Genomic DNA, 13,231 nt, shown 5'->3' with positions numbered 1-13,231 from the left:
ATTGTAAAAAAAGGGCCAACTAGCCCCAGTCTCCCCTATAAATATGTTTTGATAGATTATTATAGTATTACCTGTGGTAAATGAGTTATTTTTTTAGTTATTATGCATTCCTACTACATACAACAAGGTTGGGGACCATTTGGGAATGCGAAGTTTTGGGTGGGGTGAATCACCATCAGCATAAATGGCATTTTATTTAAAGAATAAAACAATGTAAAACAATTATAGCATAACCACCAAGCCACAGTTAGGCAACTTAGCCAAGTCTAATGTAGCTTAACATCCCTAACCTAACCTAGCCTATTGTAGCCTAACCTAGTAGAATGTTATGGAGGAGTTATGGAGTTCCATTTGACAACGTCTGTGAGAGAGAGAGAGAGAGAGAGAGAGAGAGAGAGAGAGAGAGAGAGAGAGAGAGAGGGTAACTGGTGGTTGGATGGTTAATGACTGAACTGAATTGGTTGTTGGTGAGTTCTGAGAGCCTGTGACAGTCAGTAGTGTCGGGAGCAGTCTACTGAAAGCACTGATAGTCAGCTGAGTTGTGTGTTTTTGTTTGTTATTTGGTTGTTGTTAAGTTAGTGTTGTTTGCTTAGAGTTGTTGTGCCTGTGCTGTTGGGATTTTTTGTGTTGTTTGTGCAGTGGTCTTTTGTTGTGTTGTTGAGTTTTTGTTATGTGTGAGGTTGTGGTTGTGTTCCTTGGTTGTTTGCTGTGTTGTTAGGTTGTGGTTGTTTGCTGTGTTGTTGAGTTGTGGTTGTGTTCCTTGGTTGTTGTGATCCTTGGTGGTTGCGTTGTTGTTGGGTTGCAGTACTTGAATGTTGTGTTGTTGTTGTGTTATTGGGTTGTGGTTCTTGGTTGTTCTTGGTGGTCTCAGTGACCTCAACCAGCGGACAACACAACATAGCCTGAGTATGTGGAGTTGGTAAGTACAGTTGGACACAGGTTTCCCTGGTACACCTTCTTGAGGGACTTCGAAAAATTATATGGTAACAGTGTTTACTGAGGGGGATGGGGGGAGGACTCTTCCTCTCTTAGCAAGAGTTCCACCAATAAGCTCTGGAATTCTTTCAGTGGGAGGAGTCAATAGGTATGGTTGGTGAAACACACACACACACACACACACACACGGAGTAAAAGAAAAAAAAAATCTGAGCAGGTTATATCGCTGTAACTAAGATTATTGTTTCACTTTTAGTATAAATTTATTTATTAAGATTCCATTTAACTTTCGTCTAAGTCGTTATCTTACCACCGTGTCTGTTATTATATCGGTCATATTCATTACGCAATACTTAAAAATTGATCAAAATTTTAGAGTTATATTAGTATTGGAGAGAATCACGAACATCATAACAGGATATTTTAACCTTATCAAGTTTATAGTATCGGTTGCAGTGCATTTCCTACCAATAATATAATAGGAAGCTATAAAGAGAAGCGCAGCAGCACTTCATTGAACATACCCAAACACTCAGTGAACGTGTTGAAAGTGTCCGACACCTTAGCTCCTCTCTCTCTCTCTCTCTCTCTCTCTCTCTCTCTCTCTCATATAGCTACTTTAAAGTGACATGTCATCCAGAAATACCACTGCGCTAAGTATGCAGTTTCGATGTCATTAACACCCTCTAATCTTGACTAAACTCTTATATGCATATATATTTTTTCCGGGGGCGGGGGAAGTGGTGTCGGGGATTGAGTTCTTGTTGTTAAGCCGTCTTACAGGTTTTGGAATTCTAAAATGTGATTCAAACTGACAAGCTTCTTGCTTTTGCTGTACCGATGTCCTCAGCCTGGCTTTGCTACAACTGAAATGAGTGGGGGGATAGGGGTAAGGTGGACCTGTTGCGACCCCGATGAGTGGACGAAGCACTAGATATGCTCGTGGATAGTGTATGGCTAACGAAAAGCTCCACTTGAAATATTTTTTTGTTTATCTTTAATGCCTGCGTGTTTTTAGTGTTTATCCTAATATTATTATAGTACTGTAGATTTTCTGAATACAACAACATTTACAAGAAGAAGGATTGGGCTAAACTCACTCTCTCTTGTAAATACATATAGAATGAAAAGGAGAGAGAGAGAGAGAGAGAGAGAGAGAGAGAGACTAGACGTTACTGAGGAATCAAAATGAAACTACTATGGACAGAGAAAATTCCACAACGTGTAAACAGAAAGTTGAAGAAGGACTTCCCAAACTTGGTGTCAAACTTTTAGCCATTCCATATGGTAAACTTAATTCGTTTGCCAATGATAAACAATTGTTGATATTCAGAGGTTTCATGTATTCATGGTTGGGTTTGTATTCCCTCTTGAATATACTGTGGAGGTTATTCCCTACACGCCGTTCATTACAATAATTATTACATGATATAGATAAACATACCTACTTGGCTTATATTTTCTAATATTTTAATTGTGATACATGTTTTAATATCATACGGACAGAAATTCCTTTCGCTCTTATCATCATTCGTGTGAGGATAAGAGACAGACGTCTCTATTGTTAAACAGCCCCTTCAGTCATTTACCTGTCCATTGTGGAAAGAGCTATTTGGAGAAATGTAGTTTGATCATATTGTCCTAGGGTTCTCTTTTTAGATAATTTTTTAAAGAAAAAATCAGGATAGCGAAATTCCCTTTAGATTTTGAACTCCTTTAAAATATCAAATTCACCTTTCTAATAAATAAATTATAATAATCATGACCTGGAGCTAAACGATATGCATAGGTCTGTTTACGATTTTTTTTTACATCATACGGCATGGAAGTTCAGCAGAAACTATGGGGTAATCCAAATATACACACTCAATTTTCACATTTATTTTTAATATTAGTGAGAAGTCCAGCCACTTTCCTCCTAGATCACCTCTTGCAATCTGTTAGGCATAGAAGATTCATGGTTTCTGACGATCTGTGGTCGGTTGTGGAAGAGTTTCCATTGTGTTCCCAGAGGTTAATAAGTTGATCTGGTCTCCTCTCCCTCTCAGGCTCCCAACATTTTACCAAATTAGCCTAAATATTCTCAGTGAGGTTCATGTCTGTATCCTTACTTGGCCAGTCAAGCAACTGCAGATCCTCTCGACCTTGAAACCATTCCTGGACTATTCTGGACGTATGGATGGGGCAGCGGTCGTGAATGAAAATGACATGAGCAAGTGTGGAGGAATAATTCCGCTGTTGAAGTGAAAGAAGTTAGAAATCCTGAAGAATTTCAATGTATTTTCCACCAGTGAACCTCCACTCATTCCTGGTGATACCATCCATACAGTGTAAGAAGATCCAGCCCCACACGTTTACTGTGACATGCCCATTCCTGGTCACCTCGTAAATTTCTTCTGTAGTATCTGAAGGGAAAAAATCTCATTTTTAACAATTTACAGTTTGCTTTTCGTAATAGGGAAAATAATGCTATATCGTTTGGGGAAATAAAATGTTAAGTAACAACCCTTGCAATAAGTTAAGAATGTTTATTCATTGCAAGGATTAATACTTATAATAGCGTTAACTTTGATCTGCAACAGTCCGTTATGATATGATATTCTTTAATTCAGTAAACAGGCTATACTCTATAAGTTTGCCTACGTGATTATTCATAACATTAATAATGCATGTGCTTAATGCCTGAAAGCTGGCCATAGTAGAACTAATGGGGGGTTTTCAATGAAGAATTTTTATTTTCACACCTCTCGTGGCAATATAATTCAATTAGCGGTAAATACATGGTTATTGACAAAATTATTATCTTTTGATTATAATATTACCCTTGCTTATAATTATTATAGTCTGACTGTTATTAATGATTAAGAAACTCACCTTATATTACTTGGTCTTCAGTTATGTATTCTGCCGTGACTTCAGCTAGTAAAAGACCTTTCGTCACTGCATACGACCCGAGACCAAAATTCCATATCCTTCCCCACAAACTGTTGAACAAAGGCAAACCTATCAGCACGATGCCGTTCGGCGAGAAATTCCTTCTTCGCAGGAGTTCTATGAGGTATTCCTGCCTCATGCAGACGTCTTCGCACCGTCATAGCCTAAACATTTAATGCCAATCGTTCACAAATAGCAATAGTGTTGGTAAAAGGATCTTCTTATGCTGCTCGTCGAATGTCGTCGTTATCCTAACGGGTGGTCATTCGTGGTGGAGGTCTTCGAACTGAAATACGTAATTACCATGCAGATACCTAGATAATCAAGATTAAATATAGCCTGTTTACTTATGGGAACGCTATTTGGTATTCTGGGAAGTAAAGAGAAAGAATCACTATTAGAGTTCAACAGGACCAAGGCAACTGTAATTTAGGTTTCATAATTTCACGGGTTTATAAGTTTTATAGTTTAAGAAATTAATAAATAATTGAAGTAAATAAATGCTATACAAAGTCGGTCAATTTCCCAGTCCAAGCGTGCCTCCTTTTCCATTTATTTACTGTTGTAGGGGAGACGTCAAGGCGCCTGTGGAACAGCACGTATTTGAAAGTCCACTTTCTCGCAGAGCGACGATCTGCGCCCGGAGAACTATATGTTGCTGTTCATTTGGAGACTATAACAAATACTACTAGCAGAGGACAGATAACCTATCAAAATTTATACAACACCTCAGTCTAGCCATGATTGGGTGACAAACTTGTTAGCGTGTAATAGGGGTGCTGTAGCAGTGATATCGTTATCACCAACAAAGTGATATATTAAATCACACGATTACTGGGACTGATTGATTGATTGGCTGTTACTGGCATTGCAACATCTCAGGTCATTACTTTCATTGTTAATTGTCTGTTTGAAACACTGTTTACTAAAGGTGGTGCTGTTCCTCTCTTAACGTGAATTCCACTAATCAGTTTTCGAGCTGTTTTAGTGTATAAGAGGTTGGAGGAGGCAAACTTGTAATAAGTATTAATCCTCATAGATGAAAACATTATCTTAATGCAGGGGTTGTTACTTAGTATTACATTTCCCCAAATGATATATTATTTTCCCTGTTACAGAAAGCAACGCGTGTGGCTTGTAACCGTAAACGTGTGGGCCTGGATTTCCTTACATGGTATATGTGATATCACCAAGAGTGAAGGGTTTCACCAGTGAAAAATACGTAAAAAAATTTCAGGATCTCTTCCTCCCTTCACTACACCAGCGGAATTATCCCTTTCCACCTAGTCCTGTCATTTTCATTCATGACGGCTGCCCCATCCATACGGCCAGAATAGTCCAGGAAAGGTTTCAAGGTCGTGAGGATTTGAATTGGTTGACTGGCCTAATAAGGGTGCAGAACCCCATAGATCCCGAGAAAGATGAAGTCGATTTATTAAAGATTGAACAATTCACAGGTGCCCCGAGAGAAGCCGAAGTGCAGTGGAAAAATCACTGAATTTCTAATCAGTTTTCTCCCATGCATACATAATTTTTTTAAATTTTTGTTCTCATTATTTTTATGCTCATCAATTTCGTATGAAGTAGCTACTGTCACATATCTTATGTAATATAAGCTGGTTAGGGGTAATTACGTTTGCTTTATGTCTATTACAATTAGAATCATAATTACCTGACCTGTTATCGAATTAGAATTACAACTTCAATAATACTGAAATACAAAACTCAAATATTGGAAAAAAAATTTCACAAAACTTTTTGCACAAAAAAAGGAAATAAATGGAATAAAATTTTTTTTTAGAATTGGTGGCTGGCTTGTTAAGATTCTCCCTTAATAATATAATAAATAAATTGGGTAGTGACTCAAAACATCTCTTTATTGCATTTGGTTAAGATGAGTTCTCGAAAAGTAAGAGGGCTTCTCTAGGATAACAATTTCAAATAAAGTACTTTATTATTTGAACTTTTCAGTTACAATTACAGTTACCATTAAGTATAAATAAAAAACAACCGCAATTACAACTAACCTCAAAACGTGTAATTAAAAACATTTCAGATAAATGACAATTACTCCAAGCCTGAATAAAAAGGTAATGTTTATTTGTAATTGGTAAAGCTCTCTTACTGTGAGTTTCACAGACAGTGCAGTCACGTTTTTGGTCAATAACACTGTAATGAAGACTGGTATCAGTACGAGATTTTGCTATAATTTTTCGGTATAATCAAGGCTTTAACTCTAATGAATGTCCGGTAAAAGTACTCAATTTTTATTTGTAACACATAGAGCAACTGTAACCAGTTACCTATTCAAACCAATCTGTAGGCAATTGGCGGCTCTGCCTTTGCTAAAAAAAAAAAAAAAAAAAGAAAGAAAAAAAAAAAGTTGAAAAGTTGCGTGACAAACTGATTTCTGCTACCATGTCGACAGTTATGTTCCTAGGCGGCCATATCTTCTTCACCTTCGTAATACAATCATATGGCTGATGCCCTGAGTCCAAATGAAGATTGCGAAGGAGGTAACCAAGCAAGTATAACAGTAGCTTTACCATCAACCACAGTGTCTATCGTTCTACTACTCCATCATACATGCAGATATCTCCCACTCTAATAATTATAATCATTTACTCCTTACCCAAGTCAATAGTCACTAAAGAAAGAAAAAAAATTGACCTTAAGATAAAAATAGTAATAGCTACTGCTGCTGCTGCTGCTAAGAATAATAGTAAAAAAAAAATTTAAAAAATGCTATATTACTGGTTATTATTATTAATAATTAATTAATATTGTTCTTTATAATTTGTGATTCATGATACTCTTATAAATTACGGTACTGGTGTAGTACATTATAGCAAAATCTCGTACTTATACGAATCTTAGTTACAGAGAAATAGGTTAGAGAATTCGCGAACACTTTTACCGAGCTCATTTTACGATGCAGTGCTCAACGAGTATTCAGTCTAATGTAATTATTAACAGGAACAATAATTACGTGAGCATATTATATTTAACAGTAGTATCTTTATTTCATACCATGGTGATTATGATCCTTATTAGCTAATCCTGCAATCAAGGAACGATATAATGATAAATGAATCATGGTATTGTTTTACTCGACTCGAAACAGAGTCTGAATCCCAACGGAGGTGAGGTCGTCAGCAGGATTTTTAAATGGGTCAGACTTCATAACCACTCACCATGAATCGAGGGGACACAAATCTGGCGCTGCGAGGACGAATTGTCACTTTACGCGACAATGGCTTCTCGATACGAGCCATTGCACGTGATGTTGGTGTGTCCCCCACCACGATACAGTTGTGGATAAGGTGGGAGGAGAGTGGGAACTTGAACGACTTGCGGAAGTTGTTTATGCTGAATGATTGGTGGATATGTTACATTGTTCATGGTTAATTAATCTTGCTTATTTAATATGAAAGTTTCTTTCTTAAATGTATTTCGTCTCGCTATTATAATTTTGGTTAGACTACAGACATCCACAGCCATTCCAACACCACAGTAATATTTCAGGTGCACCTCCAGAATTCTATAGCTATAGTTTATTTATTAAATGTCATTTCAGTGATGGCTCAGGAATGATTTACAATTTTGATAACCACCAACCAAATTGAGAATATTATGGTTATATGTAATCTCGTTCTATTTGATTTGCTTTTAAAACAAAAAATATATGGCCATGTTTACTAAATTATGATCAATCCATCGAGTACAAAATTCGAAGAATCTAGAATTGACTGCGATGTTATATAAATTATAAGTTAAACATTTAAGATATGTTGTCTTAGCTAGGCCAGGGGGTTCACGGAAAACCACCCCAGCTGAGGATGACGCCATTATCAGGGCGGCTCGAGAGCAACCCTTAACCAACTCCGAGGCCATTCATGAAGACCTTGGATTAGAAGTGTCATCGATGACAGTACGACGCAGACTCCACGCTGCTAGGATTCATCACAGAACTCCAGCGACGAAGGAGCTCTTGACGGAGTGACATAAGGCGGGAAGGCTTGATTTTGTTCAACGTCATGCTGATAAGGGTTTGGACTTTAGGGGCAGTGTCATCTTTACTAACGAGAAGTGCTTCTTGTCCACATCGCATGGGAAGCTTGCGAACAAATAGAACTCGGTATGATAAGCAAAATCATTACTTGCATCAATTATCAATTGCATTCTTCTTTATATTAATTATTAATCTTCAGATTTTGTTCCACGGAAGTGGACTGTCAAAATATACAAAGGGAGTAAACATAAATAAGAGTGCTATTTCTGAGATAAATATTAGGTAAGGGACATCATTTGCTCTTTTTCCTCAAATATAATATATTAAATAAATAAGTACACAAGAGAATTCTTTCAGTGTTGTTCATCACTGAGAATTTAAATTCTCCAAAGGTATATATATATAGGATTTATATTATACACCCCCATTTTTTTCTCTCATTCAGATATGAACCCCGTAACATCGTTGAGGTGGTTCGATCCGGCCATGTCACCTGCAACGTATGGGGCTGGGTGTGCCTGCATGGTATGGGTGATGCGTTCTGTATCGAGGGACGATTTACAGCAGCTAAGTAAGTTGAGCTGCTGCAAACCTCCTTCTTGCCTTCGTTACGAGAAAGGAATTTTCCCTTCCCACCAGGGCCCATCATGTTCACACTGCTCACGTTTTTCAAGAGTGGTTTGCCAGACAGGATAACCTGCTTCTTCTTGAATGGCCGAACAAAGGAGCAGAAATGAATGTGATTGAACACGTGTGGGCCCAGATGGTGAACACATGGAAAATGGAACATGAGAGAACAACACAGCAACTCATGGCTCACATCAACTCTCCGTGGGAAATTTGTAGACGGAGACCGCAGCAAATTTTCAACCTTGTTCATTGGATGCCCGACAGATTGAGGGAAGTGACTGAGAGAGAGTGTGGATGGTCAAGGTATTAGATTGTATAATATAAATGTTATATTTTTTGTAATAGGACATAAAATGTTCTCATTTTGTTCTCACTAGTTATTCGATTATGTTTTAATAAACATAATTCACAACAAGTTTTATTATAACCATGATATTCTTGATATAATATTCGAAGTATCTGTAAAAAAAAAGTGGCATAATGCCTTCGTACAATATTGAGTATTGCAGTCAACTTTCTTACTTACTCAGGCCCCACATGTTTTTGATGTCTTCTTAATCACCGTTTCTTGTTAACAGCATTGAATTATAGAGCTGAATGACTCGCCGAGCACTGTTTTCATACAGTGAGGTCGGTAACAGTATTGGCAAATTGCCTTACCTGTATACTTTGTTCACTGTGGTGTGGCCGATACAGATATAATACTTCGCCACTTATTTTCGCTTATTAGCTTCTTGGAGTCTATTAAAATAGTTTCCATTATTTGAAATGTAATGCTTTATATCCTACTGATATTTTCAATGTATCTTTGGTTAAAACCTAAGTTATATGAACAAGAGTAAAAATGTGACATATTTTTTGGCCGTCGTTGTCGTTTCTGAGTATAGGGGTCATATGCTCTGTGGGACATTTTAAAAGGTAACTGTCAATTCAGTAGATGATACTCTCTTTAGGACAGCCACTATAAGGAAAGCCCAAATGACTTCACCTATCACCTGAGGTCAACGAAATATATGGTCTGTAATATATCAGGGCATACATAATTTTAGAAAAAAACAACAGTTAGCCCTTAAAAGGTCAACCACGTCATATGACGTGTTGCAGAAGTCGTCCCACACATGTTGTTTACGTCATGTAACGTTCTTAAGTTTTTAATTTTGTGCGCCTTCATAGCTTATTGTATCGATATTGGTTCTGTACTACTTAGTGCCTTATTAGAGGTCTTGCTGGCCGTTTGCACTGCTCGTCTTCCATTTGTATGAACTGCGCGGGGGAGGGGAGGTAAGGGTGGCCTAGGAGGTTGTCAGAAACGTCAAACCAGCTAATCCTGTGTGGCAAAGGATTGGTGGCGATAATTTTTTGCCGCACACCTTCGATTTTGATGATAGTATATCAGGAATAAAGTTTTTTGTTTTTTTCTTTATTTTTAATTAGATTCTATAATTGGAACTGACATGTTAGAGAGATCCAATCGTTAATTTCATGTTATGAAATGGGGTGGTATATCTAGCAAACACTCAAGGGAACAAGAGTTTATGACATTACAGTATCAGAGATGAGAAATTTCTTTGCTTTGGTTATGCTTATGGGTATTGTCAGGAAGGGCAATCTTCGATATTATTGGGTCACTGATCCTCTCCTAAATACACTAATGACATATCAGAACTGTATACTGAGGCGCAGGGGTTTTTTCTTGTCACTAAGTTAGCTAGTATAGCTGAGAGAGATATATAATAAGTTAGCTAATATAAGTTAGCTAGTATAAGAAAGAGAGAGAGAGAGAGACGCACTGCAACCGATGCTGTGGTTGATGCTGTAAACTTGGCTTACGTGATAAGGTTAAAATATCCTGTTATGATGTTCGTGATTTTCGGCAATATCAATATAACTTTAAAGTGTTGATCAATTTTAAGTATTGTGTAATGAATATGACCGAAATATATAATAATAGTCACGGTTGTAACAACGATATAAACTGCTCAGATTTTTGTTTTACTCCGTGTGTGTGTGTGTCTCTCTCTCTTTCTCCAACCATACCTAATAACTCACCCCACCAAACGAACTCCAGAACTTATTGGTGGAACTCTTGTTAGCAGAGAAGGGGTTCTCCCCCCCATCTCCCTCAGTAAACACTGTTACCATGTAATTTTTCGAAGTCTCGCAAGACGGTGTACCAGGGAAACCTGTGTCCAACTGTACATGTGTTTGTGTTTTTTTTGTGTGTGTGTAGGTATAGGTCAATTTACCTGCATATTCCGTAGTGTAAAGAGGAAAGTGTGACTGAGGGTGAGTTGGGCAGCTGAATTAATTAGGTTTTATGTGGGGGGGGGGATTTTCCTGCTTGTTTTTTAAGCTTCTGATCCCGCCACAATGTATTCCTCGGCTAGGATAAGCGAGCTGGTTACAAAGGACACCAGCCTAACCTAAGGCCATGTTACTTGGCCGAAGGCTGGATAGACCAACTGGCCACAATGGATACCATCATATCTTAACCTAACCTAACCTAACCTAGTAGGCCATGTTACTTGGGAAGATGTGAAGCTAAGCAAACTGGTTACAAAGGACACTGTCCTAGCCTAAACTAACAGGCAGTGTTACTAGGTTAGGTTAAGTTAGGATGGTGTCATTTTTATCCAGTTTGTCTATGGGGGGAGGACACAGCCCCCCACTCAGTATTACATTCTACTAGGTTAACTTACACTAGGTTAAGTTAGATTAGGAGATGTCAGGCTAAACTAGGCGACATTGCCTCATTGTGGCTTGTTGGGTATGCTAGAATTATTTTACCTAGTTTTATTCATAAGTTAGAATGCCATTTTGTCTTGAAGGCGATTTACCCTACCCAAAACTTGCATTCCCAAAGGATCCTCTACCTCGTTGGATGTAGTTGGGGTATGTAACTATTGAAGAAAAAAACTTTGTAGACCCAGGTAATAACTCTGAGTCGGGTACTTCTTTGCTTTGGAAATTACAGTTTTCTATAGTATTTGGGTTGTTAATTAAGAATTGTTATTTTTTGGCGGTCGACTGTAATTAACACCCAGGGGCTAGTACTAAACACGCCAAAATTAAGTTGACACCCCAATTCCTAGTGGCTGTCGTATCTGCGGGAACGTTCCTTGCAGTCAGTGTGGAGTTACTTGCCTAGAACTACCGAAACCCCATTTCTCACATGCATTACTATATAGTAATATCTCTCATTCAAAACACATTAAAACACAAAATATTTAAATTACTTAAGAAAAAGGGAGTTGGAACTGTCGTAAAAAGCCAACTGGTAACAAAGGACACCACCCCAACCTAACAATCTAGCAGGGCATGTTACTTGGCCTGGGGGCTCCCACCGCCTGAGATAGGCCAACTGATTACAAAGGCCACCATCCTAACCTAAACTTCCCTAACCTAATAACCTTGTAGGCCATGTTGCTAAGCTGGGGGCTCCCCCCGCAACCCCACCATTTATTTGCCATTTGGTTTACTGTAACAACGACACAGTCGGTGGTCTGATGGGAGTTTGTTTTGACTCCTAGACATAAGATGTAACTAACCACAATGCACTTTTAAGACAAAGCAAACTCGCATCAGAACACCGACTGTGTCGTTGTTAAATACAGTCATATCTCGGATATGGTGAATTTTCCCAAAAAATGTCCAGAAACAAAGCTTAGTAATTTTTTATGAAAACTGCATCTACAATACAAGAATTATTATAGAATAAGTTGGATCTGTTGTAAAATAATAACAACCACTAACATGGAGGAATGTTTCAAGAATGAAATAAGACAGCCACACTAATACAAAAAAAAATAATAATGTCTAATGCAGGAAATCTGCTTCATAAATACACTGACACATTAACAACAATAGTTAAATTTTTTATATCAACCACCTAGAAACTGGTAATTTACATCACAGCACCTATCTAAGCATATTATTTCAGGAATTGGTCATCAAGCAACTAGCATTAAACAGTGTCATTCGATATCTTTAATATAAGATTACGTATTTAAGTACTTTGCTTAAATAAATACTGATAGTACACACACAGAATCTGGATATGTCATTTAAGATCAAATAGCTATTTTGAGGGAGGATTTGTCCTAACTGGAAGGAAATTAACAGATCCAAAGCTCACTCCACAAGGGAAAGTGTGTGTGTGTGTGTGTGTGTGTGTATCAGCCTAAGGAAGGTTTATTCTATATGGCAGGAAACTAACCACCTCAGTAACTCAATACACAAAGGGAAATATAAATGCAGTAGCTTATATCACAACTTCACATAACCATTTCTGTCTAAGACATGAATCAAAATTTGAGAACAAGTATATATGTATATATATATTATATATATATATATATATATCCTTATATATATATATATATATATATATATATATAGAGAGAGAGAGAGAGAGAGAGAGGAAGAGAGAGAGAGAGAGAGAGAGAGAGAGACGCAGGGTTGGATGAAAATACTGACTTTTTACAATTGAAATACAAATTCAAATACTTTCGTTTAGGATTCCAAAAATACAAAATACAAATACAAATACTTTTATTCCTAAATCTAGAGATACAAATACAAATACTTTTCTTCCTAAATCTAAAAATACAAATAAAAATAAATCACTGGTTCAGGAAATACAAATGAAAATACAAGTACTCTTATTTCAGATTTCAAAGCTACTAATAAAAAATCCTCCTGAAAATTTTCAAACTATAT

This window comes from Macrobrachium nipponense, chromosome 1 (genome assembly GCF_015104395.2).
Source record: "Macrobrachium nipponense isolate FS-2020 chromosome 1, ASM1510439v2, whole genome shotgun sequence".
Lineage (NCBI taxonomy): Eukaryota > Metazoa > Arthropoda > Malacostraca > Decapoda > Palaemonidae > Macrobrachium > Macrobrachium nipponense.
The sequence above is the reverse complement of the archived record's forward strand: the minus strand, read 5'-3'. Positions refer to the sequence as shown.